The sequence below is a fragment of the Nicotiana tomentosiformis genome, chromosome 11 (genome assembly GCF_000390325.3).
Source record: "Nicotiana tomentosiformis chromosome 11, ASM39032v3, whole genome shotgun sequence".
Taxonomy (NCBI): Eukaryota; Viridiplantae; Streptophyta; class Magnoliopsida; order Solanales; family Solanaceae; genus Nicotiana; species Nicotiana tomentosiformis.
This window is the reverse complement of record NC_090822.1, coordinates 47,152,061-47,167,543: the sequence shown is the minus strand read 5'-3', so window position 1 is coordinate 47,167,543 and position 15,483 is coordinate 47,152,061. Positions and strand designations below refer to the sequence as shown.

Below are 15,483 nucleotides of genomic sequence, written 5' to 3'. Positions count from 1 at the left end.
GTAGGGTTATTTGCTACGCATCTCGACAGTTGAAGACCTATTAGAAGAATTATTCGGTTCACGACTTGGAATTGGCAGCTACTGTTCATTGATTGAAGATTTGGCGGCACTATTTGTACGGTGTCCCTTGTTAGGTCATTACCGACCGCCGGCATCAAAATCATCTATTCAAACAAAGAGATCTTAACTTACAGCAGCAGAGATTGTTAGAGTTGCTTAAAGACTATGATATCATTATTCTATATCATCCCGGGGAGGCCAATGTGGTGGACGATGCCTTGAATCGAAAGGCGGAGAGCTTGTGTAGTTTAGCATATCTATCGCCAGCGGAGAGGCCATTAGCATTGGATATTCAGGCCTTGGCCATCCAGTTTGTTAGATTAGATGTTTCGAAGCCTATTCAAGTTCTTGCTTGCGTGGTTTCCCGGTCTTCTTTATATGATCGCATCAGAGAGCGTCAGTATGACGACCCCCATTTGCTTGTCCTTAACGACACGTAGAACATGGCAATGCCAAGGCGGTTTCTATCGGAGATGATGGTGTGTTGCGGATGCATGACCAGTTATGCGTGCCCAATGTAAGTAGGTTGCATAAGATGATTCTTGAAGAGGCCCAGAGTTCATGGTACTCCATTCATCCGGGTGCCGCTAAGATGTATCACGATTTAAGGTAGCACTATTGGTAGAGGAGCATGAAGAAAGGCATAGTGGAGTATGTAGCGCGGTGCCTAAATTGTCAGCAGCTGAAGTATAAGCATTAGTGGCCAGGAGGTTTGCTTTAGAGACTTGAGATTCCCGAGTGGAAATGGGAGCGTGTTACCATGGACTTTGTTGTTGGGCTCCCTCAGACTCAGAAGAAATTTGATGCGATACAGATGATTGTGGACATGTTGACCAAGTCGGCTTATTTCATTTCGGTAGTGACTACCTATTCTTCATAGTAGCTGGCTCAGATCTATATCCGCGAGATTTTCCAACTTCATGGCATGCCTGTATCCATCATCTCAGACCGGGCCACACAATTCACATTGCATTTTTTGAGAGCTGTGCAGCATGAGTTGGGCACACAGGTTGAGTTGAGCACATCATTTCAGGCCCATGCGGATAGACTGTCCGAGCGCACCATTCAGATATTTGAGGATATGCTTCGTGCCTGTGTTATGGATTTCGGGGATTCATGGGATCAGTTCTTGCCGCTTGCAGAGTTTTCCTACAACAACAACTATTAGTGGTGTATTCAGATATCTCTTTATAAGGACCTATATGGGAGACTGTGTCGTTCCTCAGTTGGTTGGGTTGAACAGTGAGAGGCTAAGTTATTGGGCACAGATTTGGTCCGATATGCCTTGGAGAAGGTCAAGTTGATCCAGGATTGGCTTCGTACAACCCAATCTAGGCAGAAGAGTTATGCGGATAAGAAGGTTTATGATGTTGCATTCATGGTTGGAGAGCGAGTTTTGCTTCGGGTTTCACCCTTGAAGGGTGTGATGAGCTTCGCGAAGAAGGGAAAGATGATCCCTAGGTATATCGGACCTTTTAAGATCCTTAAGAGGATATGTAAGGTGGCTTACGATCTTACATTTCCACCTAGCTTATGTGCGGTTCATCCGGTGTTCCATGTTTCTATGCTCCAGAAGTATTAAGGTGATTCGTTTCATGTTTTAGACTCCAGCGCAGTCCAATTGGACAAGGATTTGACTTACATTGAGAAGCTGGTGGCTATCTTGGACAGACAGGTTCGGAAGTTGAGATCAAAGAACATTGCTTCGGTGAAGGTTCAATGGAGGGGTCATCTGATCGAGGAGGTGACCTGGGAGAACAAGCACGACATGTGGAGTCATTATCCTCATCTATTCATCACTTCAGGTATGTCCTTATGCACGTTCGAGGATGAATGTTTCTTTTAAGAGGGGGAGAATGTAATGACCCGACCGGTCGTTTTGTGTAATTGCGCCCTATTTCCCTTTTTAATGCTTCACACATGTGTGTTTATGGTTTTATGACTTACAGGGTTGGTTAGATTCGTTCCAGGAAGATTTTGGGTTGTTTTGGACCTTTTTATTCTTGACTTAGGAGCCTAAGTTAGAAGTGTTGGCCAAACTTTGACTTTTAGAAAACGATACCGGAATGGTGTTTTTGATGGCTCTGATAGCTTCGTATTGTGATTTCGGACTTGGGCGTATGCTTGGAATTGAATACGAAAGTCCGTAGGTTGTTTTTTGTTATTTTGCAAAAAATTGGCAATTTGAAGTTGAAATGTTTGACCGTAGGTTGACTTTTAGCGATTGAGTTCAGAATTTGATTTTGGAACTTGGAATAGGTCTGTTATGCTATTTAGAACTTGTCTGCAAAATTTGGTATCATTTAGAGAGTATTTGATAGGATTCAAACGTTTAATTGTAATTATAGAGATTCTTGAAATTCTTTGAAATGCATGAGTTTTAATGTTCGATTCGTAGTTTAGATGTTATTTTTATGTTTTGATCGTGCGAACAAGTTTGTATGATGTTTTTAGACTTGTGTGGATGTTTGGTTTGGAGCCCCGAGGGCTCGGATGAGTTTCAGACATGATTCAGAATGGTTTGAACTGATAATTAATTGTTGGTGTTGTTGGTGCTCAGTTATCGCAATAGTGAGCCCCAGCCTTTGAATTGCAAAGGTGACAATGGAGGCTGTGATGCCGCAATCACGACTTCCCCTTCGTAATTGTGAAGTTAACAGGAATTAAGCTTAGTTCGCTTTTGCGAACAAATGTTCGCTTTTGCTAAAGGTCCAGCTTCGCAATTGCGAAGCATCTGTCATAATTGTGATGATCATTGAGGTTGTCAGGGTTCGCAAATGCGATCCGTGGTCCGCAATTGCGAGGGTTGCAAATTCAAACCTTGTGTCACAAATGCGACATCTGCAGCAGGTAATAAGGGCTGGGAGATGGGATTTTTCATCATATTCTCTCATTTTAGAACCTTAGACTCGGTAGGAGGCAATTTGGAGAGGCGATTTTCACCTACACATATTGGGCAAGTGATTCCAATCGATTTTCAACTATATTTCATCAATATATCTTAGATTTTAACATCAAAATCATGTGAATTAAAGTGAAAATTATTCAAGTTTTTGAAAAATAAGAATATGAGTTTTGAGAGTCGATTTGGACTCAGATTTTGAAACTAATCATATATATGGACTCTTGCTGTTATGGGTAGTCAGAATCTACCTTTTGACCCAGTATGTGAGACTGTGTGGGCCCCGGGTTGACTTTATAGGAAAAGTATAAAGATCATAGTTTTATCTATTGTAATTGATTTCCCTTGCATTGTTTGATGACATGAAGTCGACTTTGGTTAGATTTGAGCCTTATGGAGGCAAATTTTAGGGGAAAAGCTACTTCCGAGGGTTGAATTGGCCTAGTTGAGGTAAGTATCTTGCCTAACATTGTGTGAGGGAACTACCCCTTAGGATTTGGGATTGATTGTGTGATTTGTGCTATGTGAAAGCCGTGTACGCAAGGTGGCGAGTGGGTACACGGGTTATATGTGGTATTTATCTGGTTTAGGCTACTTAGACTCTTTCCATGCTCTAATTTGTATTGTCATATCATGTTCTAAATTGTCATAGTCAATTTACTCTTACTTGTGTTAGTCTATCCTTACATGCCTTAAGTGACTTTGTTAACACTTGTTCTACATCCTACTTGATATTTTGCTCTTATGCTTTAGTTGAATTTGTTGCCTCTTTTATTGTTACATGTTGTCTCTTTCATTGTTAATTGTCATTATTTTAAGTCATTGTACATGTTATCTCTTTCATAGTTGATTATCATTATTTGAAAGCATCAAATCAACCTACAGACCTCCAAATCAAAATCCGGACAAATGCCTAAGTACAAAATCATCATACAAAGCGATTGGAATCATCAAAACACAATTCCGGAGACGTATATACAAATGTCAAACTCCGGTCAACTCTTACCACTTAAGCTTCTAAAACAAGAATCATTCTTCCAAATAAATCTCGAATCGCCCGAAAACCTAAATCGGCCATACACACAAGTCATAATACATAATATGAAGCTTCTCAAGATCTTAAACCACGGAATGGAACGCTAAAGCTCAAAATAATCGGTTAGGTCGTTACATTCTCCCACTCTTAAATAGACGTTTGTCCTCGAACGTGCTAAGAACCGTTTCGAAGTCATCAAATCACTGAATGAACTCACCACACACATACTCACGGGCGATCCTACGTCACCCCAATCCACATAAGCCCGACAACATCATCTCAACTGAAGATGATTCCTTCCACCCATACCGATAAGCCTTAGAACCAAATTTCAACATCCCATCATCCCCCAAAGACCCGGTTCCCACACATACACTCTGTATCAACCTCAACCAGCTGAAAAACACCATAAATATGCTCACACAGTATAACCACGTGATGCAACATGTCACCCATATGCCCATAGCAATAACTCTAACCACAATAGCTGCCCATAATCAAACCCAGTATCGGTAATTAACCTCGTATCAAATAAAACCCTATTCAAAACCTTCCCAACAGTTTTGATGATATAAGAAAGATATAGATCACATAACTACTCACCCAATCAACAAGTCACACCCAACGCCACCTGGGCATATACCTCGTAATCTAAACCCAACAAGCACAACTCGAATATGAATGAATATGGAAGGAGAAACATATGAGAGAACTATCAAACAAGCCCAACAGGTACAACTCCTCCATCGATATCATACTACGAATCCATTCCACAAAGGAGAAACAAATCATATGAACTAATCGCAAGGATCTCATCCTAATATAACTCCACCGCAGCTAGCCGGCCAGTCCAAACTTATCAATCCATACAAAAACACGAGGATCTCATCCTCAGCTCTAAATCACAAGTAGAATAGAAATCCCACCAACCAAAAACCTTTCACTAACTCAATTCCGTAGAACAAAATCACAACACGTAACGGACTTGCCATACCGGTAGAGCACCCAAATCACAATTCGTAGCCAAAACGATCTAGAAATCACATCAAGACCTGCCGTATTAAGAAACAGAAAGTTCATCTTAGTCTCCCAACTCTCAATAATGAACAAATCAAAACGTTATACATAGGCTACCACAATAGAATCTCTCAACAGCGGTATACATATAAGCAGAGTACAGGAATAACAAAACATACCCATCTATGAAGTAAAATAGGAAGACTCACTCTGATAAATAGGACTAGATCAAAATAAGACTAATTCTCCTCTATGACAAAACGAAACCATACCTGTAATGATACCATTTAGTGCAGCGGCCTCAGCCCTACCGGTGAAATCATATCAATGCGCTAGGCCTTCCCCTTAAGACGCCCCCTAACCGTTTTCCATCTACCTCTACCTGGCTGTGCAGGTGGAGTAGTAATTGGAGTGGAGCCCATAACATGAGTGCTATGATAAATTCCACCCCTCCACAGTCCAGGACAATCTCTCATGATGTGATTAATATTGCCATACTCATAACAACCCTTCTGTGGGCGTGGCTGCTGGTGCTGGGTCTCTACCGGATAACATGAATAACTACTGTAGGAGCCATGTGCAGGAGGTTCACTAAAAGATGACTACCCCACATGAGTACCCTGAGGTCCCTGACTAGTTGGAGCACCACAAGTAGTCTGAAGTACGGATTGGACTGGACGACTGACGGAGCCTCCGCCGTGATGGGTCAGAGCTGAAGAGTAGAATCCACTAAATCCTCGAGGACCTCGAGGCCTCTTGGCCTCCCTATCCTCTCTCTTTTGACCCCGAACACACTCTAATCTCTTGACAATCTCCACAACCTAGTGAAATAGAGTATCAGTCTCCAACTCCCAAGCCATGCTGAATCTAAGACCATAACTGAGCCCCTCGATAAATCTGCGGACTCGCTCTTTAACGGTATAAACCAAAATAGGTGCATGACATACTTTGACACCGTCGTAGTGCCTTGACACAACTGCTCGAACTCTGTGAGCCACATTTCCCGAATGGTCTAGGGAATAAACTCCCTCAAGAACATCTCTAAAAATTGAGCCCAAGTGAGTGGGGATGTATCAGCTGGTCTACCATCCTCGTTAGATTGCCACCACCTATATGTTGCCCCTAACAACTGAAATGTAGTAAAAGCAACTCTGCACACCTCCACAATACCCAAGGTATGGATAATACGGTAGCACTTATCAAGAAAACCCTGCGCATCCTACGTAACTGCGCCATTGTAAGTAGGAGTATCATACTTTTTGAATATCTCAAGCCTTTTCTGCTCCTCCTCTTTTTCCTCTGGGATGACCTCAGTTGAATCAAAATAATGGGATGTACCGGCATAACACCCGGAACCTGAATAATATGAGCCCGTTGCTCTCGAGTATGGGCGGCGGGAGTCTAAGCTCCTCCCTAGTCTATGAAGTAGATGGTGCAACTGGATCAATCTCGCCTGAGCCAATGTACCAAACATGCTCAGGAACTACGCTAAAGTCTCCTGACACCCAGGGGTAGCAACAGGTGCCTTCGGTGCCTGTCCCCCAACTGAAGCTACTGGTGGCTCCTCAACTGCTTCTCTGTTAGGTGCTCTAATTGCGGCATGTGCCCCTCCTTTGCCTCTACCTAGGTGCTGGCCTCTCACGACTCTAGCAAGGGGAACGAGTGTCTGCTTAGCTAATCCGGTAGTGTGTATCCTTACCATCTGTGAGAGAATAGAAATACAAATGCTCAAACTCCGAAATTAATAATTCTGCATGATAGGGATGAAAGAAGTGGAATTTTTTCTAATAGTTTTGTAGCCTCTCGAAGATAAGTAGAGACGTCTCTGTACTGATCTGCAAGAGTCTACTAAACTTACTCGTGACTCATAGAATCTATGAACTTAGAGCTCTAATACAAACTTGTCATGACCCAAAATCTCGCCTTAGGTATCCTGATGGCACCTAGTCTCTAAGACAACGTAAGCCGGTTACTTACAAAAGTTAACCAGTTAAGCATGATATTTTAAAGCAAAGTTTAATATAAATACCGAAATAAAGGTAATGCAAGCCTACATAGAAATAATCACAACAATCCTCCCAATACTAGATAGTACAGAGTCACGAACTCTAGCTGAATACATAGAAACATCTCAAAACAAAATATAATATTGTTCGGATAGCGAATTAACAGTACAATTCAAAAGAAAAGGACCCCAAAGGACTGCGGTAATCGAGCAGTTGTACCTTGAATCCTCGCGACCGAAGAAGCTAACCCTGGCCGGGTCCGTTAGCTCCAATATCTAGATTTACACAAAAATGTGCAGAAGTCTAGTATGAGTACAGTACGGTCGGTAGCAAGTAAGTATCAAAACTAACCTCAGTGGAGTAGTGATGAGGTACAAGTCAAGATGCCTACTAGTCATAATAACCTATGCAGTATTTAAGTAAAAAGCTAATAATGGAAGCAAGAATAAGTAAATGGCAGCAAGGAACAAACATGTGATAAAAACGACAAAGTAATCAGGACATCGTTAAAGTACCAGTGAAACCAAATAAGGTAAACAAATGACAACCAAATAATCAAATCGTTCTAACACAAGGTTTACAACAAAACCACCCCGAGGTACCACTTCTCAAAACCACAAGCCACGAGTCCCAAACCATTAATTATATACACATGGCACCTCGTGCCCCCTTTACCAATCACAACCGCACGGACAACCCACGTGCTGCACGGACAACTCACGTGCTAATACCTCAATCCGGCCGGCATGGTCACCAACTCACTATCATAATCCGCCCTGCGTGGTCACAGGCTCAACATCACAATCCGCCTGGCATGGTCACACTACAAGAAAAAGGCTTATTAGCGATCAAGTTTTAGCGACGGGTCTAAAATCTAGTCCCTAAAAGTATACTTATTGGGACGAGATTTTTCTCTAGTCACTATTTCCAGATTTTTTTTATCTTTTTATTAACGATGGAAAAAAATCTAGTCCACAGAAATATTAAAATTCTGGTCCCTATACTTTAATTGAGAAAAAGAACCACTTAATTATGCATCTAGAAAAATTTAAAAATCGTAAAAGTATTCCGACTTAAACTCCACTCATCCTCTGAAATATCTACCCAAAGGGCCTAAACCCTCTCAAATTCATCTCCAAAAGAATGACTCTCCGCCCTCTGAATTTTTCTCTCAACCTTAAATCTCTTTATTCAAGCTGCAATTTCTCAGGTTTGTTCTTTCTCATCTTCAATCTGCTTAGTTTTCTTTCTTTTTTTATTTAGTACTGAAGCTTCTAGTAGTTCTTATTTATTTTGTGAAATTCTCTATTCTGGCTTAGGAGCTCCTTAAATTAATTTTCAATTTGATTCGAAATAGGTTTTTAATTTATCAGTCATCGTTTGCTTCTAGTATTGGGTCGATGAATAGAAGCTAGGGTTTTCTTAGCTTTTCTAGATCTGGTTCTTCAGCAGTGGTCTATTGAAGTTTTTGCTATGTTTGTGTTCTATCCTTTTGTGAACTTATAATTAGTGAAAATTCAAAGTATTTAAGAGTTCAACTGTACCAGGTAATCTTTTCAGAACTCTCTTTGTTTTAGTAATACAAGGCCGCTTTGTAAAATTAGTTCATCTGCTTATGGCTCTTTCTCGCTATAGATTGGCTAGGCAGAATGAAGCTCTCTCACATGAAATTCATCTACTTAATTCACTCTCAAACAGGAAAGGAAAATGATACATACCTTTGTGTGGCTGAAAACTGATAACCTTAAAAGTTTGGTTGTTTTGTACTTCAAATTGTTGTATAATTTTAATTTTGTTGGTTCAGTGGTTTGAATGGTGAGTGTTGTGCTTTATGATATTGATGTCCTATTCAAGGCTGAATTTTTATTATAGAAATTGTGAATTTATGGGAACCCGATGGAGGAAGGCAAATCTAGTCGTCTTCCACACTCCATGACAAGTTCTTTTTCATGGCTTTGTAGTTTTCTTGATTCAGGGGTAAAATTATATTTTTTATGGTTATACTCACATTTACTAGTGGAGAAAAAGGGTGTACTTTGTGATGGACATAGTAAATTTGTTCCAGAAGATGCTTGCTCTTGAGCAATAAAAAGCTTCTGAAACATGTACATGTAAGCTTGTTAAATAATTCTCACATGTATGTTCCATTCCCTTTCTTTGCCATAGCAAATATCTGTTCTTTTTCTAAGCTAGAATCGAATATTTAGCAGTCATTAGAACCTTTATCTGTTGGAAGAAGGAAACTCTTAAAGTTATATGCATACGACACCAAAACGTTAAACCTTAGAAGCTCAAAAGCAGTGATAGAGAACAACGAGATTATTTTCTTGATAACTAGTAAGATTATTTAGTTGCAAGTGCTGCTTCATTGAAACACATACATCAAGATCATGTAAGTCCTATTAATTCTAACTCAAGTATGAATTCCATTATCCTTTTTCTTGAATCATTACTGGTTTAATTTGAGTAATGGTTTTTCGGACTTGTTTTCATATTTGGGTAGTACTAATGTATACGGTCGAAATAGATTTCGGCCTTAGAATGTCCGATCGAGTTCGAACGATGATCTATCGAAGTAAGATCCCGAAGGTGGAATAAACTAACCTCGAACCCGGGGAGGCCAATCTGTGTCGAGGTCGATATCATTATCAAGCTCGAATCGAAATTGAACCATGATGCAGAGTAGATCTATCATGCTGATAATCCAGAGACCAATCAACATTGACCTCGAATTACTTCGAGGGCTCGAGCCAGGATCGCGCTCAAACCAAGATCAAGAGCTCGAGTCGAAATCAAGCTCAAACCAAAATCGAGGGTTCTAAGCAAGATCGAGCTCGCAGACAAAAGCCGTTGCAATCCCACTAGAGAGAATCTTGGCAGAAATTGTGGAAAAGCTGACTTATTATGGGTCTCCCATTGTGGAAAAGCCAAATCTCTCCACTATAAAAGTGCTTGGTTACCATTTCTGTAAAACAAGTTTTCTCAGGCTTACATTGTAATAAAAGCGCTATATTCTTCTACAGTAAAGAATCGTTCTTTCAGATTTCTTAGATTGATTCTATTTGTTGAATCCTAAGATTTGTTGTTCCTAACAACCTTATCTATTTCGCATTCTCTACAATCTATATTTACATTTCTATTTATCCTTACATTTTGTGTTAAGTTACGCCACATATCCTCGGAACTACGTATAAATTCAACTCTATCAATTTTTCGGGTAAACAACTAAGCTATGATATGGCGGGCAGTAATCTCATCATCTTGCAAAAGTTTTGGAGAACCACTGTCAGAATGATTGCTTCATAACCCATGTAAGATGGTTCTTTGTGATTTACAATTGATCGTTTTCTATATTATATGAATCTCGATATTTAGATGCTAATGTAAAAATGAGTCAACTAAAAATAAAAAAGTGAATCCTAGTGATTTAAATGCATGTGTTAGTTACATTTGAAGTGAATGAACTTTTATGAACCCGGAATATCAAAAATTTTATATTATTGATTCGTTCTCTTGGGTTCCACCATGGTGATGAAAAAAATATGGCCGAATATCTCTAATACTTGAGCTAACCGTGGAGTGGATATAAGATTATTTTGCATTATTTGTTCATTGCTAGCATTTGATTGGTATGTGTTTAACCTAATTAGAATGCACTTTATCTCAGTTAATAATTTTTTATTACATTTATACTATTATATGTATGTAGAACCAATGCATTGATGAGCAATAAAGCTGAAACCTCCGAAGTAAATTACTTAATTGAGTTTATTCCTTTTAACTAAACACAAGCTTTCCTAAATAATATTGGAACATTCTACATATACCACTAATGTTGATAGAAGATTGGATCGTTTATCTCTGCCAATGGTATTTTAAAAATTAACTTTATTCCTTTTAACTAAACACAAGCTTTCCTAAATAATATTGGAACATTCTACATATACCACTAATGTTGATAGAAGATTGGATCGTTTATCTCTGCCAATGGTATTTTAAACATTAACTTTATTCCATAGGCTAAGTGTCACTTGGATTGTAATGTTGGTAAATAAATTCCATCTTTTGTTGTTGTTGTTGTACCTCCCGTCTAAGTAAGATTTCCATTTATCCTGTGTGTTCTTCCCATGGAGATCATTTGAATATTTTGAGATGCATTGCTTCGATTTCATTGATGAACTAAATCTCATTTCCTCACTGTTTCTACTAGTTTCTTATTTTTCAAGCATGGTTGTTTCCTTTTTTCTTTTACTTTGCTAGTTTCTTATTAACTAAGCTTGGTTATATTGCTGTTGGCTTTATAAGAATTGTTCATTTTAGCAATAATGACCACCTCTCAATTATTTAACTAATATTTACTATTGATCTTTCTAGTTTTTCTTACTGGATTTTTTAAATTAATTTTTACGACTTTTGAAGACTCACATACAAGTTTTGAAGACTTCATACAAGTTAACAAGTTGATAATCATATTGGCAAGACGGTTAGGCAAAATGTTACCTTATTTTCGAAGGATTTAGTTTTTGTTAAGGCAAAGTTTTATATGTTTTTTTACATTTGGATGTTAGTTTTTCTTTTCTCCCCTAAGGGGTTGTGTAAGAAATATAGTGACTTACCATGATCGTACAGTAATACTAGTGAGATTCTCTAAAGGGTTGTGTAACCAATATAGTGACATATACTATTCTATGATCGTACAGTGACACTAATGAGATGTTAGTACAATACTTTTAATTATTTTTATATATGAAATTCAGATATTATTGAATTATATTGATATTTGTTTGTTTTTATGTATTATAAATTTTATAGTATTTAATATTACATGACCAAAAAAGTCATATATTTATTGTGATCTATTTATCATTTTTATGACTAGATTTTGTGTCCCTATATACATTGGGGACCAGCTGATACCTTGTGCTTAAGGTGTTTAGGGACAAGAAATATGGTCTCTAGAATGTGTTTCTAGGAACCAGAAGGTCGCCGGTCACAAAAATATTTAGGGACCAGTGAAAAAACCTCGTCGTTATTGACCTTTAGCGGTGGAGGCAATAACGACGAATCGCGACCAGATTTCTCCGGTCGCTATTGACATTTAGAGACCAGAAATGGACTTTTAGGAACTAGATTTCACTTCGTTAAAGGCCAGTTTTCTTTTAGTGTCACGGGCTCAATATCACAACCCGCCCGGCATGGTCACAGGCTCAATATCACAATCAAAGCAGATATACAAGAATACACGTGCGTGATTAATGGATGTCAAGTTTCATACTCCTGGACTGGTATAATTGGCATGCTACGGTATATGCATGTGCGAGTGTACTATTAAAATCCAAGTAAATAAGTAATGTCAAATACATCGAGTAGCTCATTGGAAACAACACAACAAGTCACGTAAGGTGCATGACACACACAAGGAAAATCACGCAATCACACTATCATCAACATTATGCCCCCAGGCCGTCACATATAATCCCTAACTTATCTTTCCGTATTGACAATATCATAATAGTCACATGTATCACTCCGCCAGATATTTAACACAATAGCCACTCGTATCACTCCGTCATGACAATAACATAATAGCCACCCGTATTACACTACCCAGACAATAACAGAATAGCCACTCGTATCAGTTCGCACAATCAACAACAGTGAGATGCCACCCTTATGCTCCGCATAGCAACAATCAATCCTCACAACAAGTCCTCATGTGTTAACATCACAACAACATGACATATCAATTTGTACCACAAGTGCCCATAGGCCACAACCTTCCTAAACAACCATACCGATATCACCACAACACATAGCCCACGACTCAACCATGATGTGTATAGGAATATCAATAGCAACAAAGTGAAACGGAAAAATAACTCAACAATGAAAGATACTCCATTAAACAACAACTTCAACTAAACATGTTAATGGCTCTTAAATGCTTCAACTTTAATTAATTGCTTAAGAATAAATTCAATAATGAAGATATTTTCATGAAATGACAACTTCAAATTCTAGTGTATAGCATAAAATAACAATGAAAGAGATGGCATGAAATAGAAACTACGTCTAAATACATGAGAATAACTCGACAATGAAGGGGCATCATGTTATAGCAACTTCAAATAAGAATACTTCAACAACAAAAGAGGTAACATGACAATAAAAGAGGTAACAACTCAACTAAGCATATAAGAGTAAGCTTGATAAATAAAAGATAGAACATGTGCTACCAACTTCAAATAAAGAAAGTACGAGTAAACATAACATAGAGGATATAACGTGATATGACAACTTCAATTAATGCATGAAAGAAGCCTAAGAGTCTAACCGGTCAAATACCATATATAAGACCGTGTACATACTCATCACCTCGCGTACACGTCTTCCACATAATTCAAGTAATACAACCAACCCAAATCCTAAGGGGTAGTTTTCCCACACAAAGTTAGTCAAGATACTTACCTCAAAGAAGATAAATCAATACTCTAAGAGGCCCTTCCCATGTGAAACAACCTCCGACCGGCTCGAATCTAGCCAAAATAAGTTAATATCATAAATAAAAGTCATAGGAAATAATTCAGGATAATAAAGTTTCGATCTTTAATAAAAACAAAAAAGTCAATCCTAAGCCCGCACCTTGGAACCTAACAAAACTCACAAAATCTGAACACTCATTTTGATTCGAGTCCAACCCTATCAAAATCATCCAATTCTGACTTCAAATTGGCGTTCAAATCATCACTTTATGTTTTGGAAAAGATTTCACAAAATTCCCACATTTCTCCAATTCAAATCACTAATTAAGTGATAAAAACAAGGATGAAATCATGAAATATAATCAAATCCGGGTATAGAATACTTACCCCAATTCAAATCGTGAAAATCCCCTCCAAAATTGTCCATAACCGAGCTCTACAACTAAAAATGTGATAAAATAACCAAACCCTCGATATAAATGAAATCTGCTCATAGACTTCCGCATTTGAGGACAAAACAACGCATTTGCGCTCCCGTATCTTCGAGCAAAAATCTCGCATGTGTAGCTCGACTTACTAGACAAAGAACCACACCAGCGCAGAAGCAATCGCATCTGTGACCCTGCAAAAGCGCGAACATGTCTGCAGAAGCGAACGACCACCTGGAGCTACTCAATAGTTTCCTTAGGTCGCTTGGGTATTATTACTGCTTTGTGGAGGGGTTTTTATGTATAGCAGCCCCATTGACTAGATTGACTGAAAAAGGTGCCCTATTCAGGTGGTCTGACGTGTGTAAAGAGAGATTTCAGAAGCTCAAGACTGTCTTGACTACAGCTCCAATTCTTGTTTTGCCTTCAGTATCGTGTTCATATATAGTCTATTATGATGCTTCACGGATTGGCATTGGGTGTGTGTTGATGTAGGAGGGTAGAATGACTGCTTATGCTTTACGTCAGTTGAAGACCCATGTGAAGAACTACCTAATGCACAATTTGGAGTTAGCAGCCATTGTTCACGCCTTTAATATTTGGAGGCACTATATTTACGGGGTGTATTGTGAGGTGTTCACATATCACAAGAGTCTTCAGCACTTATTCAAGCAAAATAACCCGAATTTGAGGCAACAGAGGTTGTTAGAACTACTAAAGGAATATGATAATACCATTATTTATCATCCAAGGAAGGCCAATGAGGTGGCTGACACTTTGAGTAAAAAGGCTGAGAGCATGGATAGTTTCGCTTTTATTCCGATTGAGGAGAGAATGTTAGCTTTGGATGTTCAGGCTTTGGCCAAAAGGTACGTAAGGTTGGATATTTTGGAGCCTAGCCGGGTTCTTGCTTGTGTTGTGTCATGGTCATCCTTGTTTGAGTGCATCCAGGTACGTCAGTATTATGATCCCCACTTGCTTGTCCTTCATGACAAAGTGCATCACGATGACGCTAAGGAGTTGACTATTGGTTATGATGGAGTATTGAGACTTCAGGGCCAGATTTGTGTGCCCAATGTGGTTGGGTTGTGGGAGCTAATTTATGAGGAGGCCCATAGTTCGCGGTACTCTATTCATCCAGGCATCACGAAGATGTACCATGATTTGAAGCAACACTACTGGTGGAGAAGAATGAAATAAGATATTATGGAGTATGTGGCTCGGTGTTTGAACTGTCTGTTGGTTAAGTATGAGCATCAGAGACTGGGTGGTTTTCTTTAGAGGCTAGATATATCGGAGTGGGAGTGGGAACGTCTCACTATTGATTTTATAATCAGACTTCCACGGACCTTGAGGGGATTTGAATAAGTGTGGGTCATTGTTGACAGACTGACCAGGCTTGCATACTTCATTCCAGTCACGACTACCTACTCTTCATAGCAGTTGGCTCAGATCTATCATGAGTGTTTGCCTTCATGGTTTGTTGGTGTCTATTATCTCCGATCGGGGTACATACTTCACATCATATTTTTGGAGAGCCATGCAACATGAG

General features: G+C 39.0%; 1 long non-coding RNA gene across 1 annotated transcript; it reads left to right on the top strand.

Annotated features, from left to right (window-relative positions):
- The first annotated feature begins 8,078 nt into the window (after nt 1–8,078).
- LOC138900921 (uncharacterized) lies at nt 8,079–10,071 on the top strand. The gene is made up of 2 exons (XR_011412270.1): nt 8,079–8,231; nt 9,549–10,071. It is a non-coding gene; the product is annotated as an uncharacterized lncRNA (long non-coding RNA).
- Nucleotides 10,072–15,483: the final 5,412 nt, after the last annotated feature.